This window comes from Rhagoletis zephyria, unplaced genomic scaffold, assembly GCF_001687245.7.
Source record: "Rhagoletis zephyria isolate East Lansing unplaced genomic scaffold, Rhagoletis_zephyria_1.1 Rzeph_scaffold_01123, whole genome shotgun sequence".
NCBI classification, from domain to species: Eukaryota; Metazoa; Arthropoda; class Insecta; order Diptera; family Tephritidae; genus Rhagoletis; species Rhagoletis zephyria.
Genome location: NW_016158207.1, coordinates 85,536 through 99,047, shown reverse-complemented (window position 1 = coordinate 99,047; position 13,512 = coordinate 85,536). Strand labels below are relative to the sequence as shown.

Genomic DNA, 13,512 nt, shown 5'->3' with positions numbered 1-13,512 from the left:
TTTCAATAATCCTTTTTTTATTAGAAAGCTAGTACCTCAAGGTTCGTCCCGTAATTTGTTTTAGAGATCCGATGATTGGATCATGAAGAAATTAACGGTACCCCTAAATTTGAATATGAGAATTGAAGTCGGTTGTGTTCTTTCCTTAAAAACTACTTGCTTAATAAAAAGTTCTATAAACTCAAGATGCGCTCAACTTTCAAAAGTACCTAATAAAAAATTTTAAAAAAGAGTCAGTAAAAATAAATTTATTGATTCCATGAATTTTTGCACTTCTATGTTCATTTTTTCGATTTCTGGTTTTCGATAGAGATGGTGATTTTTCACGATTGCTAAATTTTTTTAATATTTCAAATACCGAAAAAATTAACTGAACTCTCAAGAAAAACGAAAAATTCATATAAAACGACGGACGAGAAATGGAAAAGAAATTTTCTTCTACCAAAATTTCTTAAATCAGTTTGCAGCACTCAAGAAAAAAATGCTCGTATATTTATTCCCTCATGAAAATTTACAGCAAAAGCAAAGCGCTTTTTCAAGCAACAGAAAGTATAATAAATATTTCTTATAATTTCCTTGAGAGCTGGATTGTTAGCTTTAAGATACAGATTGTATTTGAGGTTATTAGCTTTAGGGGGGGTTTAAACCCCAAAAACCCACCCCTTGTGTGCGCTAATGAGTTTATATAAGTCCTTAATATGTAATTTTGTCAAAAGCAAATACTGCGATATTTCAAGGATACAATTTTAAAAGGACATTTGCAATACTTACCAGTACTTATGTACCAAAAAATTGAATCTGTTTAAATTCTACAGAACTTCCTTTTTAATTTGATACCCATACTTCTTCCCTAAGCACATTTCACTGAATTTTTTAAATCATTACTTACTGACGTTATTCGACGGGTATTGTAAATTCATCCTCAATTATGTTACACAAGAAAGGGTTTATGAAGCATGCAAACGTACATTTAAATAATTTCAAATCGGCAAATCTTTTTTCGAAGTCTGCTTTTAAATCATGTGCAATTTTTTTTTTTTTTTTAGCCATGGAAAACGATGAAATATTTTTTTTGAGATCATGGATAAAGCGACATTTTTATTCTCTCTTTGTAGAAACAAATACAAGTTTTGCAAATGGGAGGTTCCATGGGAAAGTGGACAACAATGCAATAGTTATTTTCTTTATAAAACTATCCAACGTGTGGTTAAGACATTTGTAAAAATCTTGAATAAACCAAAAAATAGCAAATTAAAGCTTTAAGTGCATTTTTATTACCTTTTTTACGTTCTGAAATTAAGTCCTAAGTAAATTTTTTGATTGAGTTTAAAGTAGGTTGTGTTGAATGCATTGTCAAATAATTTTCGATTCATAATTAGAGTGTTTGGTAAGAAAAATATTTAGTAGAACCCATCTGCTTTTAATAAAATTGTGTTATATATTAAATGGTGTGACTGCTTTATCTATATGTATTATGAGTTAATATAAAGCAGTATTGCTCTTGTCCCACCCGTGACAAAAAAAGGTAAAAGTTATTATATTTAATTACAGAAGTTGAGGTTGTGTTGTAATGTTAGAAATTAATTGCACATATTTACCACAATTGCATTGTCGTTTCCACATAGTTAGATAAGAATAATTTAACAGTGAAGCATGTCCCACCCGTGGCAGTTATGTGTGGGACAGTTGTCAGAGGTAGGTTTACAGGGGATGCGCGGACTCGTCCATTATCTATATACCCGTGTGGTCAGCTGATTAAGTTAAGTTACATTTTGACCAGTTTTTGGTTTATTTTGTTAATCTAATGTTTTTAGTTTTTTGTTTTATAAAAGTCTAGCACGTTACCTAACTGGAACCAAATTCAACAAACTTTAACAATCACGCCCAAAAATTTCAAAATTTGTGTTCAGAATTTTTAGGTATACAGTTTTGTAGTCCATTAAATTTAAGTAGGTAAAAGTGAAAATTTCTAGACGCTAGGAAATCGCGTTCATTTTTGATAATTTGTTTGGCTGATGGTGCTAAGCATTTTCTTCTATATAAAAGGCACCATCCTAAGATAAAACGTGAGTGGATTGAACCCCTACTTCGCTTCTTAAATTTTTTAATAACTAATCTTTATATGTGGACCACACTAAAAGCTCCTTTTCATATAAAAATTCGCATGTGTCCTACCCATGATAAAAGTTGTCCCACCCGTGACAGAGGAATTTCGGATTTTTTGTATAATAAAGCCATGCTTTTTTGTAGTTTTTGCTTTGTTTGTTTTCCTGGTTCTTTGTTGTGGTTATTATTTGTTGTATTATACAGTTCACACAGAAAAGAGAAATAAATTCGCAGAGTTTCCGTTAAATATATCTACTCCAAAAACCAGGTTCTTTTTTTTTATTCCACTCGTAACAGAAGAAATAAATCAGATTTTTTCCATATAAAAGAAAGCTGGAATTTTTTCGTATTTTGTAATAACTCATATAATAGTCAATTAGGTGTAGCTTTATCAAAATGTAGAATTGTTGAGTACTTTATACTTAAATTTAAACAAGAAAGAAATTTTTTTCTGTACGAATGTCCAACCCGTGACGGGGGAATCGCCCAAATGTTCCATCATATCGGGAAAGAACATTAAGTCAGAAAGCCAATTTTCATTATCCAATTGCGGGTAATGTTCCGATCCTAATTGGCGTATGTGTATATAAAAAGAATAAAATAAAATGAAACACAATGGAAAAAATGTCCAGCAAAGATATATGTATTTTAAAAAGAAAAGAGCCAAAATATTCTAAGCAAAGGTAAAGTGAAAAGAGCCGCACTTTGCTAAGAAAAGAGCCGCATTTGGCTCAAAGAGCTGCGTTTGCCCACCGTTGAGATATACCATTCCTAAAACCTACGCTAACCTTGCTTTGCGGCGCTATGGTAGAGATTTCAAAGATCCCTACACCCAAAAAATTCTGCATAACTCCCTGGTTCGTAACACGAAATTTGTATATCTAGTCTGTAAGATTTGTAAATCATAGACTTAACAAATGAAATGAAATGAAGTGGGTATCGGCAAATTAGAAGGTTAAAGGTTTTTGGGGGAAAAAATGTAATCCATGACGCTTTAGTCATAGATAACGCACTTCTCCCGATCGAGCAGTTATTAGAGGAAGCACGAAACAAGCACTTCCGGCAATATAAACAAAGTTATTAGAAAAGAATGAGAATCGAGCAACGACTGAGTCTAAATGAAACCAACGCAGCGGCCATAGTTAGTGAAGTAAAATACACAATCATTGCAAAAATGGCAACATAGCTGGGCGAACTCCTTTAAAGGAGGTTGGCCGTATACACTAGTCCCAATAATACATAAATGGCTTAGTCGAACAGACGGAGAATTAAACTTTCATATAACGCAGTTCCACGGATGCTTCCGGAAATATTTACACCATTTCGGCCTAGATAACTCACCGCTATGCCCACAGTGACAGGTGGTCGAAGACGCTGAGCATGTCGTTTTAGTTTGCCGTCGTTTTTCGGAAATCAGATCCAGAATAGCATCGTTTTCTGAACATACACTACGACCCACAGTGTTTCGACTATATGGGGGCAGGTAGAAAGAGGTAATGTTGACAGTTGATTAAAAAAAAATCGATTGGGCTAAGAGAGGGGGAAAAAAGTCATAAATACAAAATTTCACATAATTTACTCAACCCCTCTCTCCACGAACGGAACATTTCCAAAAATATACTGCAATCCGCGCGGTACCGACTGATCAGTTTAGTTTCCTTTGGCGCTTAACCCATCAAAGCAAGTGTTGCTTTTTGAACTAAATACATATAATCAGTTCTTTAAGTCTCGTGGAATATTCAGGTGAAGGTATTTATCATTTATTTTTATTTTTATTTTTTTTTTATTGTTTTATTAAGTCATGAAATTAAACACATGTTTTAGAGAATTATATGTTGTTTTCGGATAATTGGAACTTTTCACGCGACTTTGCAAATATAGATATGTTTGTAATTTTCAATTTTATTAATTTTTGATGTTCAGCCAATTTTTGCATAATTTCGCGAAAAGAAATTTTCGAACATGGAAAATTCTCACAAAACATTGGAAGAAAAGATAATCTGCCTTATCCTGAGTTTCGCCTGAAAAAAAATTCACCCGAAAATTTGTCATCCGCCCACAGTAAAACCATGGAAACCAAAAGTGAAAAGTGAAACGGTTCGGGGAAAATTAAACTCTTGATAAGGCTGAATATTTACACCCATGTAATTTTAAAGTATAGTCTTATAGATGTACCAAAATTCTATCACATTTATTGACCGGGCCTATATTTTTGTGAGTTTCGGACGTTATAGTGATCCAATCCTCCCCATATTTTATAGTTAGGGCTTTCTAACAAAAGAGAGTTAGTACAAAATCGAAATCGGATGAAATTTAATGTTTCCGCCCACAAGAGTGGAGAGCGTTACAATTATTCCATCTTTACCAAATTTCACAATTCCCTATTTCTAAGTAAAATTTGAGCACATGTCAAGTTTCAGCGAAATCGGTGCAGGTTTACTATTGTTTCCCACTTCCTCCTTACATCCGAAACACTACGACCTGAAAATATAGTTGACATCGAAGCATGCTTAGGACGCCGCAATAACACAGTTACACCAGCAGCTAAGACGAGAAGGTGGTATAAGAAGAACCATGCCAAGAAGGTGAAAAGCGCATAAAAGTAGGTGCACATGAAACGGCGCACAGTGCACCGAACGTAGACAAGAATTCCAGAGTATAAAATCTTGGAACTTGGACTTTTTGGTATAGTTAATTTGAAAGTCAAAACTCCAATTAAGAAAAATGTATAACTTATCTTGTCATAAAATATATACTAAGCATTATACATAACCACAAAACTATTTTCACTTCGCCGCTTGGCATGTAAAAATAGTTCTAAAAAATTTTTTAAGTTAATCCAGCTTTTTTCGGAATTGGTAACTGATACGAAAAGACCGATTTAATTTTTGAAATTATCGTGATGCAATCCCTTTAGGAGCAAAATTTCAACAAATTTCGACCCTCTTTCCATTTTTGTCTGAAAGGGTACGAAGTGACCAACCAGGGTGGATTTATTCTTTTAAAATACATAACTTTTGTGAGTAGATGCTACTTGTACGTATTAGTCAAAAAGAAATAAATGTTTAACTGATTCAAATTAAATATATAAAAAAAAAAAAAAAAACAAAAACAAATTGATTAAAATTTAGACTTTTGATTTCGTATACATATAAATAAAATACAAATATTGTATCTGGAATAATAAACGTTTTCAGTGTTCACAGAAGACCGAATAGCTTTGGAATATGCTTGAAATGATTGGAATTTTTATTTTGCCCCCAATCACTTTGGGAATTACCAATGAATGCCGCAAATTCCAACAATTTGCGAAGAATTTTCTATACTCTAGTACATACATACATATATATGTATATAGGTACCCTGTGGGGAAAATCTCTAGTTCTGAACTGGTCTGCTTCTAATATATTTAGGGCCAGTACTGGTTCGCGATAAATCTCTTTAGCATACAAACAACCGGCGAATTTAACATGGCGGTGTCCTAGGAAATGTCAATTGTCCCCCGCTCTCTTTTCCGATAGTTCCGAACTAGTTATAAATTCTAAGGTTCCGAACTAGTTCTCAAATCGATAGACGAAAAAAAAGTATTATGATTTTTCAATCTTTTTGGTTCTTCCGTGCGTGCGATTTTCAATTATTTTCAAACAAATGTGTTTTCAATTTGAAATTAAATTTGTTTGAATGGTTTTAAGAAATGTACGTTTACATACCTTTGGCTGTAACTGAGTTTGCAGAGATGCTTGCTGCTATTGGTTAGATTACAGAAGTTCCCAAGATATTAAAATGTTAAAACAAATTTTTGTTTTGTATTACCAAGCTATTAAAAAGCATCTGCGAAGTGCAGAATGAAAGCGTATTTGAACAAAAAAGCCGCCAAACACATATGTATGCAAAGTAAACAAGCCCCCGGCTGCATAAATTTTTCGATAGTTCCGAACTAGTTCTAAATTTGTCACCTTAGATATAGATTTCTAATGGAAAAAGTGAAATTAAATGCTTTTTTTTAAAGTAACACAAATCGCTGATTTTGCACTGGTGGGGATCTAGTTACTATCGGACTGGTTCGTTTTTGACGATAAATATCTAGTATGAAACTAGAAATTTGATTCACTAGTCCACGGCTTCCCTGCAGGGTAGGTCTGAAATGACTGAAAACACAAGCTAGCATACCAAGTATGTATGTATGTACATTAGAGTGGTCAACCAAAACAATTTTCCTAGATAGGGTGTGGGGCACCTTCCAGAATTTTTCCTCTTGCCGAAAGAGGTGCTGGTACTAAACCCTACGTTTCTATGTATAATTTAGAGGATGCTCATGATATTGTGTATTTATATTACTCAAACAATTGGTTAAGTAACCTAAGAACATTTGAAATTTAAATTACCTAAAATATAGCACAAGCTTCAGTTGTCACGGCAACAGTAGCTTTTTTTAAAAATCACCAATATTTTTGCCAGTTTTTCAGCGATATAGTAGCGCATTTCAAGATCATTGGGCAACCTGTATTGGTTGCAGTAGAAAACTGAAAGTAGGTACTGGTATGAAAAGGAAAGAAACTAAGGGGGTGCCCCGTTTTCTAGGATGAAAATTCTTTTCCCCATACAAAAATTGGACCACTCTAACGTACATCCATATATAAATTTATATCAACAAATGTGCACGCAAATATAGCCAATCGTACATACATATACACGCACATATTTACGAAAGCCAAATAACACCATAGCAAAAACGAATTTCAAATAAAAACATTCATACATACAACTACATACATAAATAGATTCACATATACAAAAATAAAATAAGGTAAAGAGCGCATAAATACTAAAACTTGTTTTGACTACGAAACGCGAATGAACCACCGCCTAAGCTGCGCAATCGATTCGAGGCGCGGGTTGATCGTCGCGGGAGGACAGTAGCCAAAGCCAAAGCAATACAAACAGCAAAAGCAACAAAGCAGCAGGCAGCCTTGTGCGCCAACGGAACACTGACTCGCTGGATCGCTTGATTGCTGTTGAATCTCTGGATCGTTGGATCGTTGGATCGTTGGATCGCCGCTACACCGGCTATAGGAATGAGTAAAATAAAGTGAAATTTACGGTGCACCAAATACCATTGGATGCGATTTCGCGCTGCAATGCCAAAGTATGCAGAGCGACATACCAAATCAAGCCAAATTGAATCGAACCTAACCAGACTCACGTACTCGTACATTATGGTGTCCCAAAGAAAAATGAGAACATTTTTCATGCAAAATCGACTTGAAGTTGAACATTTAGTTAAAAATAGCTTTTAGTTTTTCACGTTCCACCTCAGTCGGGTCTACGTAACCGGAAGGATGCAGATTTATGGCTGGTCTAGGACCATCACTTAAGCGAAATTCTACAAATTTGTTTGAGCACTAACAATAAAACTTTCTAATGATGTCTTTCGTTCTTTTGAAAGGAAGCCTTTCATAGGACAGGAAATCTTATTACATTTAAGGAGCAATTCTTGTATATATATATATATATATATGTATATACATCCATAGGGTTCTCGGAACCGACTCTAACGATTTTGATGAAATTTTGTACACAGATAATGTTTTGCATTTTAAGGTTAACTGAATGGGTATTATCTCCGAGAAGACTCGTATAAGGTTGCTGCCTATTCGAAATTAGCTACAAATTAATTAAAGCATCATAATATGGTTATCAAATGGAAGGAATTTTATAAATACCTGATTAAAAATATTTTTGATTTGGTTGCCACCTATTTGAATCGCATATTTATTTAATTTTTTGATTAGCAAAAAAAGTTAAAATATTACTATTCATGGGTACCAAGAGAAGGTTCTTAAACAATGCTTTCCCTATATACAAAGTGTTAACCCTTAGGATAATAGTGTAAGGTTGCCACTTATTTTCGAATGAAAGGTATTGATGAGATCTTTGGTGCAAAAATATTTTCGATCAGGGTTGCCACGCTTCTATGTAATACAAATTTTTATTTTGTTAATTTCAATCCTCATTTTTTGTATGTATACACAGTGCATATACGCTCAAGACATTTACTATTCATCCCAGCGTATTTCTAAATAGGGTTGCCATCTTAATTTTAAAGTAAGAACTTTTTTAATTGATGACAAATGACCAGTATTTGATATTCAAACCTTGAAAACTTTAAAAAGTATACGCACTTCGAGCAAAACTCGGTCAACCTGGTACTAGATATTAAAAGAAAAATGACCGTCTCATGTTTGCTGGATTGCTCTGCAATCTCAGCGAATACCGCTAAGTTTTTAGTACTTCAATGTCGGTTTTTGTAGACTTTGACCTTCCACAAACTATGCTTAACCAGGTCGACGGTTCTTGTAGCCCTACTTTTGCCAGTCCGGGTTGGAGACACAACCACTGATGCCTAGAGATCCTACCTTTTTCACTGCTTTATTCTATAAAGTCTATGATCTTCCGGTATCTTGCAAGCATCGTTGAATTAACTTGACAACGAGCGGTACGTGAGACTTTGCGGGCCGTACACCATCGACGAGTCTCCGAAGAACTACGTTCGAAACTGGGCTTTATGAAGGAACCCGGTCTGGTTGGTCCTCGCTATGAGTCGTATAATTACTTGAACCGGCCCTAAAAGTAGAAACAGTTTTAATATGAATCTTCGGTTGAGGTTAGGTTAAGTTAAAAGTATAGAAATATTTCTTTTAAAAGTTATGTACTTCAATCGAATATTGAAAACCTATTAACGTATATTTACTACGATTGAGCTCTTATAGTATCGCACACGTGAAAAATGTTGAATCCATGCGAATTGTTGTAGCACGTTCTAGTGAACTCGATACAAGTTCTTAGCCAAAAGCTCAACATGTATATATGTATGTATGTTATTAAGACGCAAAGAAAAAACCAACTTCAGGGACACCCTAATATGCTTGTATACTCTCCAAAACAACCACAAAAATGTATACAAGCATAGTTGTGACGACAAGATATGCCTTCCTTCCCCTAAAATTTACGAGTGTAGTGTCCGAGTTTTGCAATATAGTAAACAACAACGAGTTCAAATGAACCCAAATCAGGAGGCAATTACATATTTTAGCTACTTCAGCAAAATTCCAATATATATATGCATGTAGGTTTTTTTTTCTGGGATGACGTGAACAGGGAACTCTCCTGAGTACTACTATACCGGCATAGTAGTATGCACGACTTGCCGCCTCACAGATACACCTGCGAACTAAAACCTCCACTAACCACTCTCCCCGCGGCACTGCCATTTAAGGTATTATCTCACGGGGCTGGTTGGCCAATAGGCTCGCTACATTATTTAACCGGTTCTAGCTAGTTCAAATCGTCTTAGATCTTCAAGAATTTCAGAGTTATGTGCGGACATTTAATGCCAGTTCTCTGCTGATTTTAATATATAGTCTACAATGTTGCCACCCTGCAGTTTATTTCGGGTTTCAGGGGCATATCGAGGGCAAAAGAATACTATGTGTTCCGCGTTTTCAGTAAGGCATGTGCAAGTCGGACAGTGTGGGGAATATCCATGCCTAAATCTTTTTAGCTACTCTCGGTAGGAGCCATGTCCTGAAAGAAACTGTGTTAAGTAGTAATTTGAATCTCCGTGGGCTCTTTCCAGCCATTTTTTAATGCATATAATAAGCTTATGAGTCCACCTATCTGTTTCCGATTTATCCCAACGCTTTTGCCAGATCTCCATAGAGCGACATCTTTTCTGCTCTGTAACCCTCTTTTCGGTTTAAACTGGTATTTCCCGCAGGTAAACGCTTATACACTCTTTGCATCTCGTTTACCAGGATATCTAAGGGAATCAGTCTGGCAATTACGAAGTATGCTAAGTAGTAGACTAAAACTGCCCGTATTTCCATACCACTTACTTTCAACGTTCGATAAAGGGGTCTGAGTTGGAGCAAGCGGTGCGCCCTGCGAGAAAACTGATCCTATATGCTATAAATACGGAGACCATCCGTCCTCTGTTATACGGGACAGTCCTCTTTTTTCGTCATTGGTCCTGGTAATTTATTTATTTTATACGGGACGCCACTTGTTCTGAATTTCTTCCAATGTCCGGTATTTGTCCCGTATTCGGTATTTTAGCGCCTTTGCGTTATAATGACATGTCTACGCGTTAAAAATGGCATGTCTATGCACGAGTTTTTATTTTTAAGTCTGTACGCTTGCGATTCGAATAAAGGAGCACATTCATATGTAGATGGTTTCTGAAGTTATAATTTTGCGTAGAAAAACTGGGTATCTGTGAGTATGAATCGAAAATAGACGTTAATGATTTCTAAAAGAAATTTTACTAGTATTTAGCTTTTACTTTAAAATTTCAAACTTTGCTTACGTATTTATGTGGATTCCGAACCCCACAAAAAATACACACGGTTTGCTGTTCAATGTGCGGGTGTGTAGGCAGCTTTAAAATTTTGTGAAGAGAGAAGATATTCATTAGGCGAAACTACCAAACCAAAAAAAAATTATTGCAGATTGTACTAGGGATTGTATCTTCAACATAAGAAGCTCCAAATAAGATGACTACCAGGAGAATGTTGTAAAAGTAAAGAAGTTCTCAAAGATGAAAGGGTACGTTTTACATTCAGCCCGTTCCGGATGATATTCAGTACAGTGCGCTTGGTCGAAATCCGAGTCTGACAATAATCCGTTGAATACCACTCGTGTTTAAAAAGTAGTCGCATATTTTCATCATGTTACCCTGCCTAGGAATTTTGCGGGGTAAAAATCCCGAACAAAAAGTACAAAGTTATGGAAAAATATTCTACGGATGTGTGCACAGGTAGTATCAGTAGAGCAACTGATTTTATTTTTTTTTATTACGTCTCGAAAATGCCAAATATTTTTAATTTATTCTCACAAAGATTCTAAATAGTTAAAATCTATTTGCACGTGAAACCTTTTTCTATATCAAACAAGTGATTAAATACCAGCTTTTGGAACGTTCGCCCAACTAAGCATCATAACCGCTGATTACTGGGCCTTGCAAAGGATGGATCAATGCTTCGAAAAGCAAATAAATTTACTAAGCGAGAAAGTTGCAAAAATTTTTTTTCTAATTTAAATTTTTTATTTTTTATTTTTGTTTGCATTTCACATGGCACGCGTTGATTTAGAGGAAAAAATCAGTTTTTGACACTTTCGATACCAGAAGCAACAACAAAATACACGTAAACGTGGTTTTTGCTCTAATGATACTTCCTGGCCATTTTTTTCAAAAAGTAGCTAATAGTAGTAGCCGTACTCAGAAACATTCGAATTTTCTGATAGCGATTCTCGTTCAGAACTATTAAAATCGAAAATTGCTGATTTGGAAAGTTGTTGAAGCTTCATTTTGGAGATCGATAACCCCTGACACCGACTTTTTAGAAATAGGCTTATTTTGAAACTTTCTATATACACATTTTCTATATACAAAAGAGAGGTCGAATAAGCCGTGTACACGATAACTCGATCAACAATTGAGATATCTAAACGAAATTTGGTATGTAGATTGGCCTTTACCTAAGGTAGGTTAGTATTGAAAATGGGTGAAATCGGACCATAACCACGCCCAATTCCCATACAACGGTAGTTTTTAGAAAAACGAAAACTGCTATATTTTAGTAACTACTGAAGATTATTCACTCAAAATTGATAACCGCTCCTCCGATTCCTCCAAACTTGACACAGTTGTAAGCCTTAATACAACATACCAAACAGTTGAAAATTTTTAAAATCTGACAATAACTACGCCCACATCCCATATAACAGTAATTTAGAAAATACGAAATCTTCGATAAATCAGTAAACACAGAAGCTAATTTATTCAAAATTGATGTTTACAATAATTCTTTAGCAAAAAACACGTCTATGATAAAATTTTGGAAAATGGGCGTGGTACCGCCAACTTATGACCAGGTATGTATATCTCGGTAACCGTTAGATCAATTTGCGCCAAACTTGGTACGATTTCGCCTACCACATAAAAGCAACACGTTAAAAATTATTGAAATTGGACTAAAATTACTCCCACTTTTCATATAACGGTAAATTTCAGAAATTCTTGAAACTTCGATATTTCGAAATTTAGGGACGCTAATTTACTCAAAATTGATACTACTAACAATCCCTTGAAAATGAGTAACATTATTATAGAATTTCGGAAAGTGGGATTGATACGGCCCACATCTGACTATACAAGTTTATCTCATTAAGTATAACTGAACATACTATCGAAATTGTTAGAAATAGGGGTAAACCATTCTTCTTACCATGTAATGGCAGTTTTAAGAAAGTGAAAAACTATATTCTTCTAAGCATAGGTTACAAGGTCTTATCGAGCGTATTGTGTGAAAGACTGAAGCCCACCGCCAATGAACTGATTGGACCTTATCAGTGTGGCTTTAGACCTGGCAAATCCAACATAGACCAGGTATTCCAATACGCCAAATCTTGGAAAATACCCGCGAGAAAAGGATCGACACTAACCACCTATTCGTCGACTTTAAGCCCGCTTTTGACAGCACTAAAAGGAGTTGCCTATACGCCGATATGTCTGAATTTGGCATCCCCTCAAAACTCATACGGGTATATAAATGACGTTGAGCAATACCACCAGCTCCGTCAGAATTGGGAAAGACCTATCCGAGCCGTTCGCAACCAAACCGGGTTTCAGACAGGGCGACTCCCTTTCATGTGACTGCTTTAATCTGATGTTGGAGAAGTTAATAAGAGCTGCAGAACTGAACCGCTCAGGAACAATTTACTACAAGAGCGTGCAATTGCTGGCTTATGCCGATGACATCGACATCATCGGTAACAAAAACCGCGAAGTCTGTTCTGCCTTTTCCAAGTTGGATAGGGAAGCAAAGCGCATGGGTCTGGTGGTAAACGAGGACAAGACGAAGTATCTCCTGTCATCAAACAAACAGTCAGCACATTCGCGCCTTGGCACCCACGTCACTGTTGACAGTTACAATTTCGAGAAAGTAGAGAATTTCGTTTACTTGGGAACCAGCATTAACACCGATAATAATGTCAGCATTGAAATCCAACGCAGAATCACTCTTGCCAACAAGTGCTACTTTGGACTGAGTAGGCAATTCAGGAGTAAAGTCCTCTCTCGACGTACGAAAACCACGCTCTATAAGTCACTCATCATGCCCGTGCTGGTATATGGCGCAGAAGCATGGACAATGACAACATCCGATGCAACATCCGATGAGGCGTTTGAGAGAAAGATTTTGCGGAAGATTTACGAGCCTTTACGCGTTGGCGNGCTCTGAAAGTATTCAACTCGGAACCTGCTGGTGGTAACAGAGGAAGAGGGAGGCCCCCACTGCGATGGAAAGATCAGGTGGAGAAGGACTTGGCTTCACTTGGCGTTTCCAA

The 13,512-nt window shown here is 35.8% G+C and overlaps 1 long non-coding RNA gene across 1 annotated transcript in view; it reads right to left on the bottom strand.

The window, feature by feature from the left end:
- Positions 1-8,234: 8,234 nt before the first annotated feature.
- Positions 8,235-13,512, bottom strand: part of LOC108362853 (uncharacterized) — a 19,674-nt gene continuing 14,396 nt past the window's right edge. The window contains exon 3 of the long non-coding RNA XR_001847526.1: positions 8,235-8,315. This is a non-coding gene — a long non-coding RNA (uncharacterized LOC108362853). The remainder of the gene's footprint in view (positions 8,316-13,512) is intronic.